The following is a 24,640-nucleotide window of genomic DNA, read 5'->3' as shown; positions in this document are numbered from 1 at the left end:
TACCACCAGTACTTCTAAAATGGAAGCGTGCAAACAAACAGAAAAACATTATCAGTGCTATGGTGCCATGACACATATTCCTTATCACATGAAAAAGTAAAAGTAATCAAGAAAGTCCTGGGAAAAGGAAACCACTCTAAAAGCCTATGATTGTTACTAAATTGAGAGTTTACAAACTACCACTACACACACATAAGCACAAATTTTCCAAAAGAGAAAATAACAAAAGCTCAGCCAAAGAGTATACAGATCATAGCTTAGAGAGGGAGGTTGAATGGTGGCAACTTTATTAAGGGTTTTAAAATATTCTAGGTAGAAATATAAATGAGCATAAAAATAATGATTTACAGAATCAAAAGCTTTATTTTTAAACTTGCTTTTATAGAAGCAAACAAGGAATGAAGATTAAACTAGGACAGGAAGAAGTTAAGTAAAGCAACTTTAACTTGGAGAAATGTAAGATTTTGAGTTATAAAGATGGTAAAAGGGTAACATCTATTAGAATATGAGATACTATTGTGATCAAGGAACAGAGAGAAAAAAATGGCAGAGAAATATATATATATTTCAAAAAAAAATTTCTGTAGAGTGATGTGATCTTCCAGAGTGCAGAAAAAAAAGCTCTGAAATAAACATAATTTTGCTCCCTAATAAAACAAAGAAACTCTATAATTTCAAACAAAAGAGCTCAATCATAATAGAAAATATCTGCATATATTTTATACATGTGTAAATGTTAGTGCAAAGAAGAGCAGGCAAGTAAGATTGTCTTTTCCTTCACATATTATTGACTTAGTTTTGAAATGTGAGGAAATAATTAAGCAGTGAAAGAATAAAATCACTATTTTAAGTCATCATGAGCAAGGTGGAATATGGAAAAAAGTAGGCACTGAAAATAAAACAAAAAGTCAAAAACAAAAAAATAGTAAGCACTGACTCTGCCTTTAGAGAAGGCTGTCTGGGAAAACCCCTTTCTGCCAAGTTGACTCAGGTTTATAAGCCATGGACAATCATTAGTGAGTGTCTCAATACTTCACTGACTCTAAATGGATGAGAACATAAGTTAAGTCTGGAGCTAACTGCTTATACTTGGAGATATGAAAATGCAGATTACTAAGAGGAGTCAATTGTCAGTGGACCAGAAATGCACAGACTATCCTAACCTCTAAGAATGAACAGTACAACAGAAGGGAAACAAATAAAAGAACAATCATTGATATCTGCATATTATTTCAGTTCGAGAGCATTTAAAAGCTAGTTGTACTGCGTGCTAGAAAATTCTGTTTCCTCTTAGGAAAGACCAGTCATACTGAAGAACCTAACAGTGGGATAAACTTAATCAGGCCTCACTAGGAATGCAGCTGCTTTATAGGACCTCACTGTACAGTGTCTCAGTGGATGTGGATCTTCCCTCCAAGTGTCACTGAACTGACTTACTACTCTAGGTTTATGCCAGGTCAGGGCATGTAGGTCACCCCCGAGCCATGAATGAAGTAATACATTATCAGAAAGCAGGTCAGAGGAGACATAAATCATCTAAGTGTAACAGCTGACTGCAAATAACGTTCTATTATAAGCACCCTATTCCCAAATCAAGAGGATACACCCTTTATTTTTTAAGGACAGATGAGGGAGGAAATCCTCATGTAAAACCAAACAAGACTTTTCTATCTCGAATACCCTGAGAAAAAGTATGGAATCTATAAATACATGAATTCAGCTTGTACTCTTTGATGTATCATAAGCACTGAATGAATCCAATTGTATTGTGCACATTAACTACCTCCTGAACCTTCCCTATTCCACTCCACTGACCCTTTTTGAGATATTGGTGTTAATTGTTTATAGCAAATAAGGCTATAGGTCAGTTATGAAGGAGATAAGTTTATTTTTCTTCATTCAGGTTGGAAAGTGGAGTCTGTAAAAAAGAACTTGAATTGAAACACTATAGCTACCTTTAAGAAAGAAAAGGAATACTTTTATTGCCTCATTTGCTTTTTTTTTTTTTTTAATTAAGTACTTTAAAAGGGATTTTTAAAAACTTTTTAACCATATGTAATCCTAGGTATACATTAAGTCTTATTTCCCAAATACATCTTAGGTGACAGAGACATGGTGACTAGAAATTATGGGATTATGGTGAGTTGCTTCTCAAAAAGGGTTTTACAATATACAAATAAATTTCTTTGGAAGAAAGCACTAGCAAAATATCTTTTAAAATCCATCAAATAAGGTTTTGAGTTTACCAAGATCATTTTGTCAGTTGAGGTCGCTTTCTCTCCACACACACACACACACACACACACACACACACACACACACGATGCATACATTTGGTCCCTTTCAAACATTCCTTGATACCCATAAAGTTTTATTCATATATGTATAGCATATATGAGGCTCTTGTTGAAAAGAGAATTAGCCTATTGAGTTTCTGTTTACAATTATTTTAATTTGTATGTTGACTGAGAGATCTTTGGCCTTTTGAAATCATTGCTACCTACTCTTCAGAAATGATATACACTATTTTTACAAGCATGGGTAGAATATTTTATATTTCCATATATATCTACCTTCAGTCAATATTTTGTTAAATTGAAGTTGTGGTTACCGTAAATTTTTAAAAAGCTTGAATTCATCTTAAACGATTAATCCAGGAATTTATCACTTTGGTAAACATCACACAGTAAATGGTAATTTTATGCATATTTTCCTCTTAGGGATTAAAGATAGGTAAACTTTTTATCCTTTGTAATGGCACAGAGGAGTACTATTTTTCTTAAGAACAAAATTTATATTCTTCTGATGCTTGAGAAGCAAGATTCTTTTTACATTGCCTATTCCCTGAAGAGATATTTAAAGTTTGGTTTGTAGAACTTCACTTTCTGCTTTGTCAGAAAAGCAATATCATTACAAAGCAGATAGTAGCAACCTAGCCAAATTTAAAATGCTGCTAATTGCCCATATTAATTTCATTACCAAAAATAGATAATCTATTAGAAACATTCTGATGAATACTTTTTCCTCACTGAAAGTTTTTCCTTTTAAGCTGGGTGAAGAGTTAAGCAGTTTCAGGTTTTAAGGCATGCATATTCTCACATTATGAGAAACAACTGGGAAAGGTATAAAGACAATCTTATAAGAAGCCCTAAATCCAACCTTCATAGTGCTCAAATGTTTCTCACAAACAGGCATTTGAATTTAACGCTAGTTTTTTTCTTGAAAGGAAATAACAAGGGCAGTTATGGAATGGAAAGCAACAAATATGTAATGCCTGCTATGTTCTGTAAATAGTCACATATATATCTACTATGCTGAATTTGAAATTCAATGAAGTTTCAGAAAGCTATCTTGTCCAAGTTATAGATGAGGAAAGAGTAGGCTGTCTTGCCCAGCGTCATATAGAAGGTCAAAGATCTCATTTAAAGACAACAATGCCTTTTTTTTTTTTTTTCTTTTGATTTTTTTAGTTGCTATTGAAAATGGTATCTTTTTCTTGAGTGTCACTTCAGTTTGTTCATTTCTAGCATATAGAAACATTACTAACAATGCCTTTTTACAATACAAAATATGATGACAATCCTGTTTGGCCTAAGAAATGCATACTGTGGACAAAAAATGAGATAAGGCTTGGAAGATTAGGAAACAGACTTTCAAAAGAGAAAAAGGCAAGCATATGAAAATGAGTAATATAATCTGCAAGAAAGAGCCATGCCTTTTTCTGTTGTATGAGTGCTGCCGTACCTTCTTCACCATCCCAGGTACAATAGTGTGCGTCCCACGATAAATGGGCAGATATTACACTTGCAGTAGGTAATATCTTTCTCAAGAGAAAGACGTAGCTCAAGAGTTGCACCTTGGTAGCACCAGTAGAAAATTTAAGGATTCCAGAAGATCTGTCTCAATAAGTTTCACAGTTTGTTTGAGGACGCCTTCTTACCTTTGGTTTTTATTTTTGTTTTCAACCTCCTGTCATTTTTTAAAGAAGGGATATGAATGAGGGACTAGTAGCTTTTATTATCTTCTCTAGTCATAAGGTTACATATTATTATGATCAATAACAGATATTAAAATCAAATCAATTATCCTCTGATTTCAGAAAATTCCCTATATTTGGAAGAAAAGCAAACAAAGAACTACTCTAACAATTTGCATCTCATTTCACTATCATGGAATAGAGTACCAAGCATTATGGGTTGTTTATGCCACTAAATCTTTGGAACGAGAATTCTCTAAAAGTATTGACCATTACTCAACAAATATCAATTGTGGGCTTATTATATGCCAGGCACTGTGCTAGACACTGGATATAACACTTTGAACTAAATAGAAATGTACTGTCATCATGGAGCTTACAACTCATACTCAAAATCTGCAAGATACGGAGCCTATAATAATAATAACAGCAACAAAAGCAAGAAAAACAAGATACTATGTATTTATTTTGGCCATTTTCATGAAGAAACTATTTCAAAACCACTGTGAACTTGCATATGAACAAACATCAACCTATAACTGCTTTTCAGTATGGAATAAATGTCAAGGACATTCCAACTCTGAACTTAAAGAACTAGTCAAAAGGTAATATCTCATCATGATAGTAGATGCTAAGAGATATTGGAAACAGTGTTACTTTTTTTTCAGCCTAGAAGGAAGTTAGTATCCATATAGCTAAAAGAAAGCAACCCAAAAGAGGAGCACAGGCAGCACCCATATTGTAGAAGATTTAGGCTTCAAAAGTCTATTTAGAAACAAGTTGTTCAAAACTTGAGGAACATTTGCCATAGAAGCAGTGTTGCAAATCATTTTTATATTTTGAAGTAGCCACAAAAACCTTTTAAACATGCAATGTAACTGAAATACTATCCAATTAGTAATCAGAAAAGAGTACAGTTGCCAATATGCATGGTATTTTAGCCACGCGTTTCCTTGGCTCTGGGAGATTACCTCAGCTATGTCACCTAGCCATAAAAACCTAATTTCATCTATATGTGCTCAACAGATATTTTATCTGTCTTTAGTTTCTGGTAAGGGAAGACTCAGGAGAGAAAACACAATACTAGTAGCATTAAAGGGAAAAGCAGCAAAAATAAAATTATATTTTTGTCTTTTTTTGTTTTTTACCATTTTCATTCATTTACATACACAACAAATATTTACTGAGTGCCTATCATGCATCAGTCACTGTTCTTTGTGCCAAGTCTATATGTCTGTGATCTCATAGAACCCAAACAATGTCCCTGATGATCTCATAGAACGTAGAACTCACCTTTTCCTGGGAGGAGGGTGGGGTGGGGGGAGTCAAGGTAAGGAATTAGGGAGTTTAGCCCTCCTTGGAAAAGTAACATACAAAGAGAGATTTGAAAGAAGGAAATCTGAAGTTAGAGTGCTCCAGGAAAGGTAACAGCAGAAGTAAAAACCCGGAGGAAAGAAGATGCTCATCTTTTGCCATAAGAGCAAGAAAGCCACTGAGATCAAACAAAAACTTGCATCTGATTGCTCACAGCATTATTATTCACAATAGCTTAAAGTTGGGAACAACTCAAATGTGAATCAGAAGATATAAAAAGCTTTTTGAAAATTAAATTTTAATTGTTAACACAAAACAATAGAGTTGGGAAAATAAAATATAGAGAGAAAAATAGATGGAAAAATGAGAGGACATTTAATAAAGAAATTATTAATTCAATTAAAATTAATTGGAGTTTCATTAAGAAAACAATGAGAAAAAGTAGAGGTGAAGAAGTAATCAAAAGTATAATAGAAGAAAAGCTCCTTGAGCTGAATAACGGCACTTGTTTCCAGATTGTAAAGGATCATTGAGCGCTGGGAAGGGTGTAATTTAAAAGAACCATACCTAGATGCATTCTGGTGGAATTTTGGATCTGGAAAGATAAAGAGCCTAATAAGCATCTGAATAAGAAAAAAATTACCTAAAAAAAGATGGACACAGATTGGCATCAGATTTCTCATAAGCAACACTATTAAAAAATACCAATGTACCAGTGTCTCCTAAATTCTGAGGGAAAATTACTTTGAACCAAGAATCTATCCATAACAACTTATCATTCATGCTGAGGAACAATTTAGGGCATTTTGGACATTGAAGAACTCAACCTACACATCACTTCTGGGACAGGGGCACCTTGGGGATGCAAACCAATAAAAAGAAAACAGAATCAAATACTGTACAGAGGAAGACATGCATGAAGACAACAATGAACCTAACCAGGAGAGTAAGAAAAAGGAAATATAATTCAGAGTAGAAAAATCAGACAAGTCAGAGAAGAATGAATTTTAGAAGGAAGTATATTTCATTCACCAAATGGTATGATTAAGAAATTGGAAAACTCATTGCAATATAAGAAAAGCATATTTCTTTTATCAAGAAGAACAAAAAAGACAGAATTTTCAACAAAAATTAAAAGCTTGCAGGAAAACTAAGTCCAAATGTGAAAGAAACTAAAATTTGGTATGACTTGGAGGAACTGAAGGAATTTAAGAAGAGAATCCTCCTAGCCTCAAAACTGTGAGCCAATAAATTTCCTTTGTTTAAGCCAAAAAGAAAAAGGAAGAAAGAAAAAAGGGAATCCATTTTAGCTTGATGTTTAAAATATTAGCCTTAGAATAAGCCAGGTTGGCTTAAGACCATTTTCTTTTCTACATTTCCAACCATACCACCTGGTGTTATAGTGAATTCTATTTATTATAATCACATCAATGTAAATACTGTTTTATTTTTTCAACTAGCATTGAGCAACAAATAAAGCACAGGAGAATTAGCTATAGGTGCAGTACAACATATTAATATAAACTTGGTAATACAGCATACAGAAGTTGACAGAAGGGAGGAAAAGTAGGAAGTGAGTATTAATCTTCTGGTCTTACATAGTAGGGAGTCAGGGAGGTGGAGCCTAACATTGAGAAGTAGTAAAAAAAAATGTATTATTTTGGGTAAGAAAATAACTTATATTTTGATTGTATAACTTTCTATATTGTTCAAATTGCCATTACCGTGTTACTGAAGAAAACTAACCAACCAATCAAACATTCTTTTGTGTGCTCCTGATGACCCACAAATGGCAGTTCAGACTTACAGACGATACTCAAAAACAACTCCCTCCCCCCCAATCTACATTTAACACCCAGTCTAACAGTAGTCTTACTGAGGGCTGCTATGCACTTGCTGCATGCTAATTATTGTGAGGGATTCAACAGACATACAAGATGTTTTCCTGGCTCTCAAGGAAACTATAATCTCCATGAAGGAAGACAGTTTCTGAAACATAAATAGCTGATGTATTTTAAACTGTTAGCTATTTTGAGAGACCCTCTAAACATCTTTCACGTGGTACCCCAAATCCCCTGACAACACCATGTAAGGATTTTTCATTCTCATGGGAAGCTTCTGGGATTAGCATACAAGGACTACCTTTAAACTAGGTATGACAAGGTATCTATTCTTATTCCTAAAAACTGGGATATGAAACCAGTAGCTTTTAAATCACGCACACTATAATAGGTCTATGCAGAAGTCTTTAAACCTGCAGTGTACCTAATTAAGGCAGTAAACAATTATAAACAGATGACACTATGGGCTCATGATGTGTATCCTGATTGAAATAATAAAAGAGAAGGAACAAACCTTCATCTCTTTCCCCTCGGGGCATTATTATGGTCCCTCACCATTTTAGGTACTTTTCCATGTTAAACAGAGTTGTTTTGCTATTAAGATGAATGAACGCCAACACTTTATTATACATATTTTCCAAAATTATCACTTACCTTTTCCTTCCTTTTATTGTGACTCTATCAGAAAAGACAGCTTCCCGCATTATTGCAGATATAGGTTCTTAAAATTCTAACATTAAACAAAGTAGTTCTATACAAACATATTAGTGATTCTCGAAAGCCTTTCTATATGTATTAGGAGTGGCATGTTTTCAGAAATGCAACATAAATATTGGGGTAGAAATAATTTTAAAATAAGAGAAAATGGCAGCCCTAATTCCAATTGTCTATTTCTATGTAGATATGTAGCAACATTATTAGACATGATTAAGTTACTATATTAACTTCTGAAAGAGTCTGAGTCAGCTTGGTTATTAAAAAGAGTGACACTCTTAAAGAGTACTGTCACCTCCAGTCATTGGATACTGAAGTGTTTACTCACTTGTCTGGGTTAAAAGCTAATAGTTTAAGTTCAAAGTAGAAAGCTCCTTTCTGGTGGTAAAGATAGTTTAAGATAAACAATGCAGGGGGTTTGGGGAAAGCCTGCTTTAAGAATCTACCGTTTCCCCTTCAGGCAAGCTTTATAACAGTCAGTGCTCTCTTATTCTCCATCAATATTCATGATCTATACCATTAAATAGATACTGAGATACTAGACCACTCCTTCCCTCCCCTACTCCATTGTTTCATCACTATTCTTCAGAATTCTGGAACAATGTTTGCAAACATTGAAGTCACGTGTGTGTGACCATGTGGGAAGACATCAGGATGACCTGGAACTCCTATGCAAGATGGAACACCCTGGCACCAATATTAACACCACCAAGCTAACTGTTTTTATGTGTGAACTTGTGTTTGAGTTCTCAGCTCTTACCTACAGGGACCAGAGAAAAGTAGTTTACACAAAAGACCCTGAGAATTTTGTGCATCTTCATGATATTTGGAAACATGCAAGACATCAGTATGTTTTCATTTCATACTCATAAACAGAGACATTTACTATGGTATATATCTACCAAAGAGGACTTAACTCACATATCAAATGTTTAAAATACACACACATACACAGGCACTTAGTAGTAATTAAAAAGGGGTAAACAGCCTAAAATTTCCACACTGCTCTTTGGTTTGCCTCTTTCACACTCAATCTACCATTTTGATATTTTATGATATAGAGACAATGGCCATTCAGTCTCCTGAATAAATGAATGTTTAGTCATCCATCCATAAATGAATATTTATTGCATGCTTACCACTTCAAATGAAACTAAAGTACAGCCAAATGAAAGTTATATTTCAATACCATTCTTAGCAGAAATGCATGAACTTATAGTCTTTATCAAATCCTGAGCACTTTGGGCTTATAACCATGTGTGTTTTACTTTCTGACAAAGGTATAAGAAAAGGTGATAGTAATACTCTAATAAAAGATAAAGTAATTCTTGTGAAAGCCTACAGTGTTCGGAGAGGACACTGATCTTTGTAGGAAAGTTTACTCATACACACAAGCTTTCACTACTTGGGCCTAGATTGATTAAAATAAATACATCATTTCTAAGCCAAAACAATGAAAAGCAAGCAAATAGGTAAAACAAGAAACAAAAACAACCTTCTGAAGTCTGTAACCTACTTTCACCATATGTTAATTCAATGTATTATAAATGTACAGTAATAGCTTATAATTGATAAACACTAAATAAATTATAGCTTTTTGAACCCAGAAGGACTTTTCATTCAGTAACAGAGATGAAAAACTTCCATCCTTGGACTTCATTGTGTTGATTAAATCTGTCATTCTTCTGTTAGTTTTTCAAATGAGAGCAGATTCAGATGTTAAGTGACTAAACGTTAATTTCTGAGTTTCATATGTAAATAATGGAACTGGATAGATAATCTAAATTATTCTGGATTTAAAATTCTCTTATACCAAATACCACTGAAAACAAAACAGATTTGGTGCTTGGTTTATCTTCTGGGAAAAAATCCTTTATTTAAAAATTAAACAAATTCCTCTCATTTACAGTATCACATTTCAAAGATTCTGATCTTTCCTCTTTTTAGAAAGATAATGAAATTCCAAAAATTTCTATGAGTCAAACAAGCCAACTTTTCAATTAATACAAGTTAATTTCAATTTTTTTGTTGGGCGAGACTTCTGTTTTTGGATTTTCAATGATGACTCCCATCAAAAATGGTTCTTAGATGCAATGTAGAACTCAAAAATTCACTCATATTTTAAATATACTAAACATTCAGACTAAAAATTGCCAATGAATAGCACGAGTAAAAACATACCAGATACAAAAGATTGGACATTTAAATTCTTTGTTTTAAATTTTTTTAAAAAAACAAGATTTCTTTTCACTGATAATTATAAACGAAAAATTCTAAAAATCTATCTAGGAAAGGAAGACCAATTTTGTTTTGTTTTGTTTTGTTTTGTTTTGTTTTGTTTTGTTTTGTTTTTAACTCCCAGGTCTTGATGTGGAATTAAAAATGGAGACACACTGAGGGAGTCGGGTATGTGCGCTCAGAGTAGGGTCTAGTTGGAGAAGCAGATTATGAATTTCCTTGCATCTCAAATAAGATGCTTACAAGTATCAAAACACACGTTTTTTAAAAATCCACACTTCAGTCAGAGAGGCCCTGTAAATTACGATCAAAACCAAGAAACTCCGATAAATCTGTGCCCGTTTCCTGAAATCATAACTGATCTCGTCTGCTGCAGGATAAAAGAGTAATCCTGGACTTAGGCACAGTTTGAGGCTTTGGTAGGAAACTGCACATGGAACGGATTCTGACCTAGACACCTTGATCTTTGGTTCATGACCCTGTCAGGGCCAGACAAGGGCTCCCTGACTATGAATTAAACTGTTGATTCCTCCGCCCACGGACACACAAAGCAAACTCGCTCAGCTGTTACATAAGAGGCTCCTGAATCCAGGATAGTGTTTGTAAACAGCGCTACCACGCTCACGGTACCCACGTGTCAAATGCTGACGTGAATGTGAGTAACTGGAAGGCGACAAGGCTTCAACAACCTCCAGAGACAATCCGCTTATTTCTCTGGCACCATAAACAAGCATGTGGGTGTCAAGAAATTATCTGTAAGGAGTTTTCTTTTTCTTTTCCTCTTTCTTTCCTTCTTTTTTTCTCTTTTTTTAGGCATTCATGGGAGGCACAACTGGACTAAATGACCAAAATTTCCCCTCTCCACAGCATTCCTTTCCTTCTTTAACTGACTCTTGGCTTGAAGACAAGGGCAGAATTAACTGCCCTCCCCAATTCAATTTAGGGCAAGTTGTATAATCCCAACAGTGCATTCTGAATGCATTTTCTATCTTCTCTCATGCTCAGACTTCTTGTTTTTCTTGTGAACTGAAATATTATGGGAGGTGGAATCACACAACCACTAAGTAGGAAATGGTCCTCAAAGAAACAATTTACACCCAAATAAAATTACAAAAATGACCGTTTCAGCAAAAAGTATCTAATGGCTTTGCTTGGGTGAAAAGTGATTTAGTATTTTACCCCTATCTACATCAACTGTCTTTTTCAATGGGTTTGAGAATAGGATACAGGTAAACTCCATTTTTTAAGAGGACTGAAATTCTTACCAGTATTAAAGAAAAATGACAATGTGAACAACTAAGTTATTTTCCCCTAAATATGAAAAGTTCCCATAACCTATTGGATTATTTAAAATATGCCATAAATTATAACAATGCACAAAAGAAGCAAAACTGTCAATGGCAAATTAAATTCACCATGTTTTCAAAAATACTCTGACTTCAACAAAACCCAAGCATGTTATTTTTTAAGTTTTTTAAAAATATCATATCCATATCTCTTATATGCTTTAAAATGTACTTGATAAAAATGTTTTTAAGTCATAATATATTTTACAAAGTGAGCTGATGTCTCTAAAACCAACTATTTGAAATAAGAATGACATTTTTATAAATAAATAGGTAACATTTAAAATACTGAAAATTTATTTCCTAAAGTTGGTAACCATACGTCCTTTCCAATTTTGATTTCCTGTAAATACACATAGTTAAATCCCAGTCATTAATAAAGTGATCCATTAGCAAAATGCCCACTAGTTTTCTTTTCTGTGAATGTATTTTTCTTGAAGCTATAATGTGGTAGAAAATTCCAAAATTAAAATATGACTTTTTTATTTCAATTTATAGATGTTATGATCTCATAGGAGGAGAAAAATAACCATTTAGAGGTCTGGATTGGAATAAAGATAACTTAAATCTGAAGTAGAAAGGTTAAAGTATGTGCTTTCCTGCTAAAATGTACCTGCTTCTGTTTTTACTGAAACAAACAATTTATGTAATGAGCATTTTTAAGTTGGAAGATTTATTATTCTCTCATGTTTGAAAAGTACCCAATTATGCTATTTTTTCCTTTCATCAGTTATGTTTGGTACACTAAAAGATCAATGTAAGTAAGTGAATATTTTAATAATTTAGTTCACTTTTTAAGAAGCTCACTTGAATTTTACAAATGATCAGACACTATTTGGAGAAACGATGTCTTGTTCTGTTATTATGTGTGCAGTAAAACAAACAAAAAGCTAATAATTACCCACAATAATTAGAGGGTGTCTAAAAGCAGTCCTTTAAATGCAAAAATCATTAAATGTTATAAAAGAGTTGAGAAGACTTTATAGTTAAGGACAAATATGAAAATTCCATAACTTCAAAGTAAGAGACTTCAAACAGAAATGAAAAAGTACTGAAAGAACAAGCAGATTTTTAAAAAAATAAATTAATAGATACAAGACAGAAGGTTTGGGATGGAAATGGGTGTGGTATCACTGTATCATTTTCAGATTCTGATGCATTAACTAATGTATTTATAAATGTGTGCTCTTGTTCCTTAATGTAGACAAGGAAGAAAAACAGGAGAAATATCTCAGAAATATCTTGTAACACCTGGCTTTCATAATCATTATTTAAGCCTCCTTCCCCTATATTGCAAGACAAAATAAAATGTACTAATTTAATGAGAAAACATTGCAAATAAAACTCATCTTGAGAGGTGGGTGAATAGCTTCCATTAAAGTATAATCTGGATACATTTTTGAGATTTAATACTCTATCAAAAAAATAAGTGATTCGATAAGGAAAGGTTTAGCAATGGCTAATGAGGCATAACAACAGCAATTAAGATTATCATTACTTGAAGCACCCACAGAACAAAGTGTGACAAATCTCAAAATGGTAAATGTAGCAAATGAAAAACATATTAATACTATTTATTGCATACCTAAATGGCAGATCTTCTGCCTATATCTATGTCTGACCATAGGCAATTCTGTTCCCTGAAGAGAGCAGTCAATTAGCAAAAATTCACAGCTCTGCTTTTTTTTTCTTTTAATATAGTGTATCTTCCATAATAATTATTTATAAAATTAGAGGCAAAAATATCAACAACAAATCAAAATATTCCTAATTTGGTAGTTTCACAACTCTTGGTAGTGTATTTTAAAAGCAAAGTTGGAATATACTCAAACCTAATGAACAACTTTTTGAAAATGTTACAGAGACACTAGTACAAAAACCCACTGTCAGTTAAACTGGTTCAAAAAGTTTTAGGAGAAACAAAAGAGGGTAAAAGAAAATAAGCTACTCCTTTCTCCAGTAAGGAGGACCAGAAACCTATAATTCTATCTTATTGCTTTCTATAATAATCACTATATCAATTTGTTAATGGGTTAAAGGTTCTTACATGAGGTTCTAATTTGTGCCTGTTACAAATACACAATGAAACTATGAGTAGGTGTTAAACCCATACTCTTAAAAAAAATAGAATTCTGTGTCATTTCTACAGCTATTCCTTGAAAAAGTGACCATAATATCAATTTTAAGAAACCAAGACATTTTCTTTTTGAGTACAATAATATGTATTAAACACAATTTTTAAAAAAATCATTAGAATTGTGTCTGAATCCTAAAGCTGAATACTTCCAGATCAGTGAAATTTTCCCCCACCCTAGTTATTATTTGTGGTCCCAAGTTATGGGATCCAATTGGTATCAATTCAACATTCTCACTGGAATAAAAAGGGAGAGCAACATTGCTCAATAAGAAGAATGCCTGGTATCTAGAATTACATAAGTTTAGAAATTCAAACATAACCAACCCATAGTAATTCACCTTGTGGGTCCAAAACTGCAAATCTTTATTTCATAGGATCTAGTCCTAAAATTTTACATTCATTTACCATTAACAAACCTGTAAAAATTCTGCTGGTATTTGTAATCACTGCAGCCCTGGGTAGTAACACTTGGAAAGTCATCCTCTTTGTGACTCTGACTTTTACTCATTTAGTCCTGGCATCAAGATTGCTGCGGAAGTATCCTCTCCTCCACCTTATTTTACATCTGCAACATGCCACAATGTCAGTAGACAGAGACAGAATTCCTTGCTTAATCCCTGAAAGATGTTTTGCCATTTTAATTTTAAAATGTGAGATATGATAATAAGTGGAAATATAAACAGTTAATAACATCGAAGTTTCTGAAGCCTACTCTGTATGTCGTCCAATACCCTTCTATTTTCACGTAGACAAGAAAATTTAATGCCAAAAGAAAAGATCACCTAGTAATTTGTTATAGACAACATGCAATCTAGAGATATCTCCTCATTTCTAGATTAAACTACACATTTGACAGCAGTTTAAACAAGAAAGACAAATTTTGTGCACACTCTTTAACACTTGGGTTATACCTTCTGAATTAATTAGAAAATATGCGAATACATGCAAGAACATTTCTTGCAATTACACATTAGTTCAGATCCTGACTAACCGACATATTAGCTGTGTGAACTTGGGCAAGTCGTTAAACCTCACTGTGCTTCAGCATCCTCATCCTTAAATAGCAATCATCATCATCATCATCATCATCATCATCATCCCTATCTCTAGGGTTGTGATGAGAATTAAATAAAATTGACTTAGTGTCACAAAACGTTAAAACAACTTAAAATATTTTGAACACAAAGGACATTCTATGCAAGGAACTTTTAAGCAAACAAAAACTTATATTCTGATACACCTTTTGATAAGGTATGATGTCACAATCACATGACTGATAAAGCAGAGATAGTTAAAACTTTTCTATTTTCAGAACAAAAAGGTTTTAAAATATGTGATCATATGATAAAATGGTATTAGAACTAAATATACATATATACAACTGAGTACAAGTCAATCTGGAGAAAATAAGATTGGTGGAATGTATCAATGTCGATATCCTGGTTGTGATATTATACCATCATTTCACAAAATGCTGCCATTGGGGAAAATTGGGTAAAGTGTACATAAGATCTCTCTTTATTATTTCTTATAACTGCATGTGAATCTACAATTATCTCAATAAGAATTTTAATTAAAAATATGTGATTGCACTGTAAGTTTACTAGAAATCATTGAATTGTATGTACACTTAGAAATGGAGACTTTTATGGGACAATTACCATGGACTGAGTACCAACACCAAGACCTCTTACATTATTTTTCTCTTATGCATTGAGAATAGATTATACCTTTTCTAATTATATATCATTGTTTTCAGTTACTTCTATGCCACTCATTAAACCTTGACTCTGGGTAGGAAACCATTAGATTCTATTAGGGAACAAAAAGCCATAGAAATCGATGCCTACCTACCAACAGATGTAAAGAAATCTAATTTAAAAGGAACATTTATAGTATTTTTAATGAAGCAGCCTGTTTATTTTATGTCCTAAATCATCCTTCAATTCATAATTTAATTCTCAGATTATTCAGAACTTGATTTGAAGTCAGTTTCTAATAAAAACTATCAGTGAATCTAAAACATTGAGTTCTAAATTCTTAAAACTGCAGTTAGCTTGATAGTATCACTTCATTTATTCTTAAGCAAAATATTGAAAAATTCTATTTAATTCTGTTTCTTGAAGCCTGGTGCAACTACACAGTTCACGACAAGTGGACATAAATCAAACTGATAGAATATACTATTTTGAAATGGGCAACCAAAATCCATTTTATTAAGAAAAGACTACATATCTACTTTAAATCAGGGATTTTCTGCAATATGCAATATAGGATCAGAATAGTGCTGGAAATAGGCAGATACATTCTTTCCTGATTGCAGTCACAATGTCACATGCTCTTACTTTACCCTCTTCCCTTCTGGAACCTTTCTCTCCCACCATATACCAAACCAACAGATGTAGTGCATAACCTCCTTAAATAATGTCACAGTACTCACTGAGCTTTGGCAGTGAACCAAAGCGGAAATTGGAGCTCAAGACCAATATTCTATATTTGGCAAAATCATTTGTGGTTGTGTTCTTCAGCACAGTTTCCAAGATAACCACCAGTTCTACTTGGCAACTCTACTCTCCCACAGTTAAGGCTCCAATTGTAAAATTGGCTGGTGAGATATTTTCCTGCTACTGGCTCTGGTGCTGTTACAACCTTTAAGAACTACTGTTCAATAGTGGCATAATAGTTAAGAAAGATGGTATTTTGCTGAACCAACACTGACAGCTGGTCTAAAGTCTTAACTTGTCCCCATGATAAGAAACAATTATATTAAAATAGTTTACAAGGTTATTTACAAAACAAAGAAGACACCCTCTAGCAATTGAGATGGCTAGGTAAGATTATTAAATTATATTTTAAAAATAAAAAACAAAAAAAAATACAATTGGTAGTATAAGAAATTAAAGCATAAAAAGCAGATCTAATATTTTCTAAAATGCCAAACGTCAATAGTTTTGAAGACATATTTTACTTCAAGATAAATCCATAAGAATTTACTAACTTGGATTTGGGGAAGGTGCTACATGTGTTTCCGTGAATCATAATATGGGTTCTTTAATGAGGTCAGCAAATAAGGAAACATATTTCAATAGTGCCATTTGGTTTACAACATTGTGTATGGGTGGAGTCTTAAAGTAATAGGTACAGAAACTCTAACTTCAGCAAGTGAAACCAAAACATTAAGTCCAGTTTTTGCTACCTAATCCAATAACAGTGCCAACACAGGACTTTGGAAGCCTGACATAACTCCACAGCAGGTGCATTTAATTTGTTCTGGAAGTGATGCTGACACACCAATGTCTAGGAACTTGTGCCACTGCATCAAAATCATATCAATTCCTCTGACTGCTGGCATGGCTCAGCACAATGCCAGATCTAGTTAAAAATTTAAGAAGAGTTTGGCAAATGTGTTAAATTAAACAAAGTAATGGACTTCCCTCATTCCAAGTTTATTTCCCATTAGTCATTAGTTCAATAAGGAACTAGGCAGAACAATGTTATAGTTCAGGTAAAACTATCTTGCTATCATTCACTATCACTCCCCTAAAATTGCTTATTATAAGCTTTTCACTCAAGTGAAAATTCTATCTGTGAAATTATTGGAGCATCCAGGTGGTTGTGACTATCACATATATAAGGTAAAAGAAGAAATGAGGTTATGACTACTATTGCAAACTGTTTATTCCATACTTACTCAATTTCTTTTTTTTAAACAAATGAGAATGTGTTACTTTTATTCAATTTTGTGAATATTTTAATGCACATCTCCTGATAACTATTGAAGACCCTCTTACAGTATTAACAACTATTTTCAGCATAAAAGCAGGATGCATAAAATAATAGGAGAACCTAAATTTGATGGTAGGAAAAAACAAGCCTTCATAGTCACATGCAAAATTATTAACCCATGTAGGCATTCTAATTTATCAAGTTGAGTGAAAAATCTATATTTATGATTATTTTAACAGCTTGAAGACAATAACTGCCACAACATTAGAAAAGCCCCCCAGAAGTACTTAGATTCTAGTTTGTTTGCAAAAGGTAATGTTTATTTTTAATTCTGAATCACTGGAATAATTAACCATAGTTTTCGCAACAAAAAGTAAGCATTTATGCTAAAATCCTAAATGTCTTCTAACCAATAAGCTGTTTCTACTCAACTGAGATGAGTAATGTTTCTGCCTTGTAATTATGTCAAAGAACCTCTGTTATCAATAATTTAAGCTAACTTAACTGCTTTTCTGGAGATCAAAAGAGAAAGTGAACTACTGAGGACAAATAGTTTTGGAAATGTGATTTATGGGGTAAAGTCCATTATTGTGGTTTTCCCTCCATCCATCTTTTACTCATACACATGCTTTCTAAACTTAAGTTTGACTTTCCATCCCTTCACTGACAGTTCTTACTTAATAACATTAAAAAATCAGTATTTACAGTGTTGAAATTTATATCCTACTCCAAGTCTATTATGAAACACACATGCAAATATATAAAAGAATATAACCTCCCCTCCAGTATTTCAACTTTCCATTAAAATGCAAATGTAATGATTTCATTAAGCAGGCAACAATACCCAGTCTTAAACCAAAAAACCAAAACCAAAAACAACAACAAAAAACAAAACAAAAACCATTATATTTTCTCTGTACTCCCAACTTCCCCCCTTAATACAATTTCAGATCATTTGTTGATGAATATTTTTGGATTTGTCATTATTATCCCTGATTGGAAACGGAAAAGCACGATGTGTGATTTAAGATTTTAAATCTACGGACATATCCTACTCCCTAAACAGGCAAATATAAAAGTATTTTACTAAATTCAAAGCAAACGACTGAAAAATAACCTTTTCCCCAATCCCTAAACACTAGACTAAGAAGGCGGGGGGGGGGGGGGATCACTGAATGCAATTGAAAGTATATCGTGAGGGCAGTAGCCAGCAAATAACACTTATATTTCATATTCGATCTTCCCAGGAGTCTATCCAGGCCACACTGTATTTTGTTATAGGTAGAAAACTCCATAGAAACCCTGTTAGCTTAATAACACTAGAGTAGTCGCTTCAGTGAAAATCAAGCTCTGTGTGTGCGTGTGTGTGTGTGTGTATTAGAGGGAGGGAAGGAGGGAGACGGAGACGGACAGAGAGAGGAAGAAGAGGAGGAGGAGAACGAGAAAGAAGAAGGGGAAGAGGAAGAGGCAGGAGGAAAGAGAGAAGAAAGTAGAGTAGAAAAGAAAGAAAAAAACAGAGACATTAAATAAAATAATAATAATAACAGTAACAATAATAACAATAATAAAGATCAAAGGAAAGAGAGAAAGAGAAATTTGGTTGGGACTGTTACAAATCTGCTCTTGACTACTGTTTCTTTGCTGGGATTGGGTTTCATTTCTTTGGGCGCCCCTGACCTTGCAGTCTTCCAACTCTCAAAAGCTCCGCTCCCCCTCCCCGCCCGCCCGCCCCCTCCCGGGGCCTGCGCCTGCCTTTGTGTCCGCCTGTCACTTACCGGGGAACCAAACGAAGCTGATTCGGGAGAAGCACAAAGCCAGGACACAGACGTGCCCACAAATTCTCTTACACACATTCCCTAGGCTGGGGAAGGCACAACCCAGCGCAGGACCGATGATGTACCTTGAGAAAAGTGGGTTCTCGTGTTGTTTGGGGACCAGAGAAACTCTTCTTCCCTCTCTCATTCAGCACCACCAACAAAACGCGCGGACTTAAGAAAGACCCAAATCCTACTTAGTGTATTTCAATTCCACTCCCCGTGACATTCGCTTAGCACAACCCCAGGGAAGGGAACACAGGGGTAGAAGAGAAGACACGCAGACCCAGACCCAGACTGAGACCCAACAGCAGATAAAAGGGTCTGAGAGCAGCCCGTCAGTGTTCGCTCCCGGGTAACTGAGAGACTTGCTTGACTTACACGAAAGAAAGCGGGGAGAGGATTAAAGGGAAAAGTAGTGCCCCCCAAAGCTTAACTATTTTAGAAAGCAAAGCAAAGAAAAATCACTTTCCTGGGGATAAAAGGCCGGGAAAACAGCCTGTCGGAGACACAAAGGTAAGTTTTCTGGGTAAGGGAGAGACAAGCATTAGCAAGAGAGAGAACAGAACACAGAAACTACAGGTTTTAAGGGGGGGGGGGGATTAAAACTATATTTGTCAGCCATGTTGAAGAGGCTCCAGTAATTTGTGAAGCTTCCCTCTTCCCTCTTGGTATTTGCGGGTGACATTGCAGGGTTTGTTCCCCAGTCCCAGGAAGCCCGAGAGAAAGCGAGGAGGAGAGGAAGGGGAGAGTTTCGCGGCATAAGGGAAGCGTTCTGACCTCGTTCTCGTCCCTCAGCCTTGCAGCAATCCAGCAGTTGCAGTCGGGTCTCCTTTCTAACAAATCCTAAAGGGCAGCCATCTTGCTTCCTTCTGCTTCTCTACGAAAGCAGCCTAGCCTCCGCATCAATATTCATAAGGCAGTTTGACGTCTGTTCTCATCACTCGGCGGGGCCGGCGTCTCGGGGCGGCCGCGCCGAGGGGGCGGACGTGACTTGCATGCGAGCGGGGCCTGGGCGCGCGGCGCTGGCGAGGAGGCGGCGGCGGCCGCTCGAGCTCTCGCCTCTGTCGCCGGGTCTCCTCCTCCACTCAGGTCTCCTCCTCCGCCCGGGCCTTCGCCGCCGCCGCCCTGGGACCCACGCCTCCCGCTCCCTTGGGAATCGGCCCCCCACCCCGTGCAAAGGCCAGCGATGCCTGGGGTCCCTAACTATAGGGCGAGCTGTCGAGGCCAGGGCTGCCCTCAGGCTGTGGAGAGGAGCGGGGGGAGCTTTGCGCCCGGATGAGCGCGGGGCGGGGGCGAACGCGGGGGAGCGCCGGGGAGGCTCCAGCCCCCGGGCAGCACGGCTCCGGTGGCGAGACCCCGGCGACTCCGGGCACCCTTGGACGGGACTCCAACACCGGGATCAGGAGCAGGGCAGGCCGGGGATATGCGTATCTGTCACATGCATCTGAGATCCTAGATTTCCCTTTGAAGTTTTTGTTGGTACCGCTCTCTCTCATCCCCTAGCAGGTATCAGCGCACACACCCCAGCGCGCACCCACCTCCTCCTGGGCCCTCGCACGCACTAGCCCTTACCCCATCCGCTTGCTAATATCCCAGCACAAGCCCCCCAGCTCCACGCGCGCGCACCCACCTCCGCCCGCGCCCCCGCACTTGCCCGAACCCCCACCCCCTGGTAGGTCCATCCGCCCCCGCCTTCGCTCTCGCCCTGCCCTGCCCTGGCTCAAGCATCCTCCCTTCTCAGTCGCTTTAATCTCGCCCAGCAAAAGCGATCCCAGGTTCGCTGAGGGCAAGCCCTTAGTGCTTTGGGGGCCTGTATTTTTAAAGACAGGACATATTAGGAAATTGACGGAGTACTGTTCTCCCCGCCCCGGCCCACCTTCTGTTTACTTTGGCCACGTGGGTGGGAGGAGAAGGATTCTCGCAGATCCAAGAGGAGTTTCTCCCCAGTGGCCCTCTACATCTCGTTAGATTCGGTTAAGAAATAAACCCTTTCAAAAACTTAAGTTTCCCCCTTAAGAGCTCTTATTTGGGGGAAATTTCCACCCATACTATTAAGTAATGAAGAAATAGACACATAAAGAACTAACTTCCGAGTAACGGACACTCGATTTTCCCTGACTTTCTAGTCTCTGTAACTATTATGCTTGTCCGTGAACGGTAGTTTTGCTTCTCTTTTTTACTGGTCCTTTTTTTTCCTTTTTTTCTTTCTTTTTTTTTTTTTTTTCGGATCAGAAGCTTTTCATTTGAAGATGAGATAACAAAGCCCATATGGATCATATTATATCAGATAGTAGTTTTGGGGAGATTTACTTTACGTTGTCAAGAGGTTCTAACATCACTGACATTCAAATTGTAAATAGATATTTTCGGTGCACATTTTATGGGATTACTGCATTGTGACGGCGATATCCTTAAGTCAAAACGAGTTATTTTGTGTAGTCCACTTCCTCTCCCAACCCCGCAATTTCTTAAGAAGTGAAGCCTTTTCCTAATTTTATGAAATCGTAAGATTTCCTTTTTGCCAAGGATTAAAAAAGGGAACTCTTTCCATGCGTCACATTGTTACTAAGAAGAACGTTTAAAGTTTGTTCTAATGAAACATTGTTCCATTTTGAAACAAATTGACTCAGATTTCTGATTTTGCATAGTTTAAGAAAAATCGTCCATTTTTTTCCTAAGCATTTCATGTAAGAATAAATTTCCACCTTTACTAGTTGTATGCTAATGTGTCATCGAGGTCTTGGCAATTGTTAGTGCACTTTAAAACCTAAGCTGTTTTGGGATTTCCCTTGTAATTTGTTTTGCAAGTCCAGAAACTAAGGTTCTGCAAAGACCATAACATACATTTATCTAGTGCAAAGTATATAGCACGGGCTTTGGGGTGTTACAGACCTGAGCGAATCCTGACTCCATCACTTACTAATGTTGTTGTGGCCTTGAGCATGTTATTTATCTCTCTGTCTATCAGCTTCCTCATCTGCTAAACGCCCTGTAAGAATGGCAGTGTCCTTGTAAGGATTAAATAAGACCCTAGGTAAGTGCTCAGGTAGTTATTATTCTTACCAATAAAAATCAATCTACTAAATAGGAGTTTTCCCTCACCCACTGGAAATACATAAGTACTTATATGATTATATGCCATTTGATGCTTAATAACATATGGAAAACATATTCATGCATTTGATATAAATATCTGTATGTTCCTTTAGTTATTTACATTATAATTGGTCAGATGATCTTTAAGGTCACCTCCTTGTCATTTCATCTTTTAAATCTCTCTCTCTCTCTGTTCTAACAGGTGGTTCTTGTCTCTCTGGAATCATATTTGACTCACAGTTGGTTTTGCAACAGGCCCTGAACCTCTTCTTGCCAACTTCTTTCTCTGCACCCCACCCCACCCTTAACTGCCATGACATTTGTTAATTTAAAAGAAAACACATCACTCCCCTTTGCAACTGTGACTTTTCAACAGCAAAAGAAAGTAAAATTCTGAAGAGCTTCAAGTGTAAAATGTTTTATTCAGATTTTATTTTGTTGGTTGACTTTTAAAAACCTCTTTCCTTGGTTGCTATTTCTGGGAAAGAAAGAAACAACTGTGCATAATCAGTTGTTTACTGGACATTATGCACATTTGTACTGGTAATTCAGAGTCAGCTTTTAATTGTGTACATTTTTTAGAATCTTCCTGTTAAGGTGTAGATAATCTCTTTTTAAAAGATAATTTGCTGTTTTGATAATAATGGTCATCAAATTCCTTACCATTTTTTTCAAATTAGAAATAGCACTGTTTCCACAGAGAAATCCTTTCTTCCTTAACAGAGAAAAGAGACAGAACAAGTTCCACTATTTGCTACTTGTATGTTAGAAAATTCACTTGATTGGCCTAGGCACCTGCTGTCTAACTCACTTACTCAGTCTCTAAGCCTCTTAGGGTAGAAGCAACTTCCTGTCTGCTGCTGTCCATTAAAGAGCTGACAACAGCAGCTTGCTTTACAATGCAAATTTCTTGTGTTGTGCTAACAATAAAATAATAGGTGTATTCTTAATTTCCTTCCCAATGACAGAATAGGACATTTTTTTTAAGATTTGATTTTCTCTTTTACAGAAAGAAATAGATGCAGTGAAAAATAGTTGCTTTGAAAGAATTACAGTGGTTTAACAAAAGCATTAAATCACGGCTTGTTGTTTCCCATCTCTGAAAACATATTTCTGAAGTGTGACAAGATAAAGATTCTCTGCATGCTTTGAACACAATTGACCTTTAAACAGCACAGCAGTCTTTGCTATGAAGGGATTTGTTTTGTTTTGTTTTGTCTTTTTTTGTCCTTTGTCTGTTGACATTGCTGCACACCATATGAAGGTATACATTTAACATAGGTGGAATTCTAATTTAAAAAATCTCCAATAGATGGAACATTTAAACATAACACTTTACCTTATCAATATAAATTATTATTAATAATAAAATCAGTATTGTCTAAAGCCAAGGATCACTGTGGTTAATTTCTCTTTATATGACTTCAAAATTTTTAGGAAACAGATAAAAATGAAATAATTATAAATTATTCAAAAAACAGGAGCTATCCAATGTATGTGCTAACTAAATGGGGGCAAAGTGATATATCAGATGATTCCTAGAGATGAAACTTAAAAGTCTAGATCTATTAAAATATTGCCAAAGGCATTATAGAATGAATATCTGGATCATCATGGGACAAGCTTCATGGAAATGTCTCCAGGAGTACCATGAATATGTTGCTAATATCAATCTCTCACAATTTGGGAAACATCTTTTCTCTTCATAAATCCTGACTTCACACTCGGTAATCTCTGGTGTTATTCACATCCAAGTTTGGTGACTCAATATCTCACTCTCTTTTTAAAGAAAAATTTTTTGAACTTTAATGATAAACTTCAACTATGAATAAATTTTAATTAACTATTAGTACTTACCTCAGCACTACTTTATGCTTATATAGGATTTTACAGTTTTTAAAGCATTTCACATACACTATTATGATTCAATATACAAAATCAACAAGTATGTCAATTAATTCCCATCTTAAATATGAGAAAAGTGAAGTTAAGTAACTTTTTAAGGCCATGCGGCCTGTAAATAGAGAAGCACCTTTCAAACCCAAGTTCTGTGAATCCAGGTTCAGTCTTTTGTGTTACCCCAAAGATATTTTGTATTTTTTCCTGCTCATCTCCTTCTAATTTTTTCTCACCATCACTAGTACTCACTGATATGGGACTCTTCTCTCCAAATCCCCAAATAATTTTCCATTATTCTTTGTTACTTAAAAAAAAAAAAAGTCTTAGCAGTGATATTTACTTATTTCTTAGCACTCAATTGGTAATACTATTTGTTGAATTCTTTCTATGCACCAAGCATTGGGATAATTGTTTTACATTTGTTAACTCGTTTAATTTAATACTTATTACAACCCAGTGAGGTAGGTGATATCTTACTGAGAATTAAGGGTTGTGTAACTTGGCTATGATTAAAAAGCTGAAACCAGCATTAAACC

General features: G+C 35.6%; 1 protein-coding gene and 1 long non-coding RNA gene across 5 annotated transcripts in view; one reads left to right on the top strand and one right to left on the bottom strand.

Moving 5' to 3' along the window:
• Positions 1–20,587, bottom strand: part of TET2 (tet methylcytosine dioxygenase 2) — a 130,254-nt gene extending 109,667 nt beyond the window's left edge. For 3 of the 4 annotated variants that reach the window (XR_005215928.1, XR_005215929.1, XR_005215930.1), the window contains exon 1: positions 19,887–20,587. The gene's annotated coding sequence lies outside the window, so the exon portion shown is untranslated. The remainder of the gene's footprint in view (positions 1–19,886) is intronic. The other variant, XM_037830378.1, reaches the window with a different exon arrangement.
• Positions 19,334–23,584, top strand: LOC119529733. The gene is made up of 3 exons (XR_005215936.1): positions 19,334–19,622; positions 22,078–22,143; positions 22,408–23,584. It is a non-coding gene; the product is annotated as an uncharacterized LOC119529733 (long non-coding RNA).
• The last annotated feature ends 1,056 nt before the right edge of the window (positions 23,585–24,640 follow it).

This window comes from Choloepus didactylus, chromosome 3 (assembly GCF_015220235.1).
Source record: "Choloepus didactylus isolate mChoDid1 chromosome 3, mChoDid1.pri, whole genome shotgun sequence".
NCBI lineage: Eukaryota > Metazoa > Chordata > Mammalia > Pilosa > Megalonychidae > Choloepus > Choloepus didactylus.
Note: the sequence above shows the minus strand (reverse complement) of the source record. Positions and strands in the feature narration are given on the sequence as shown.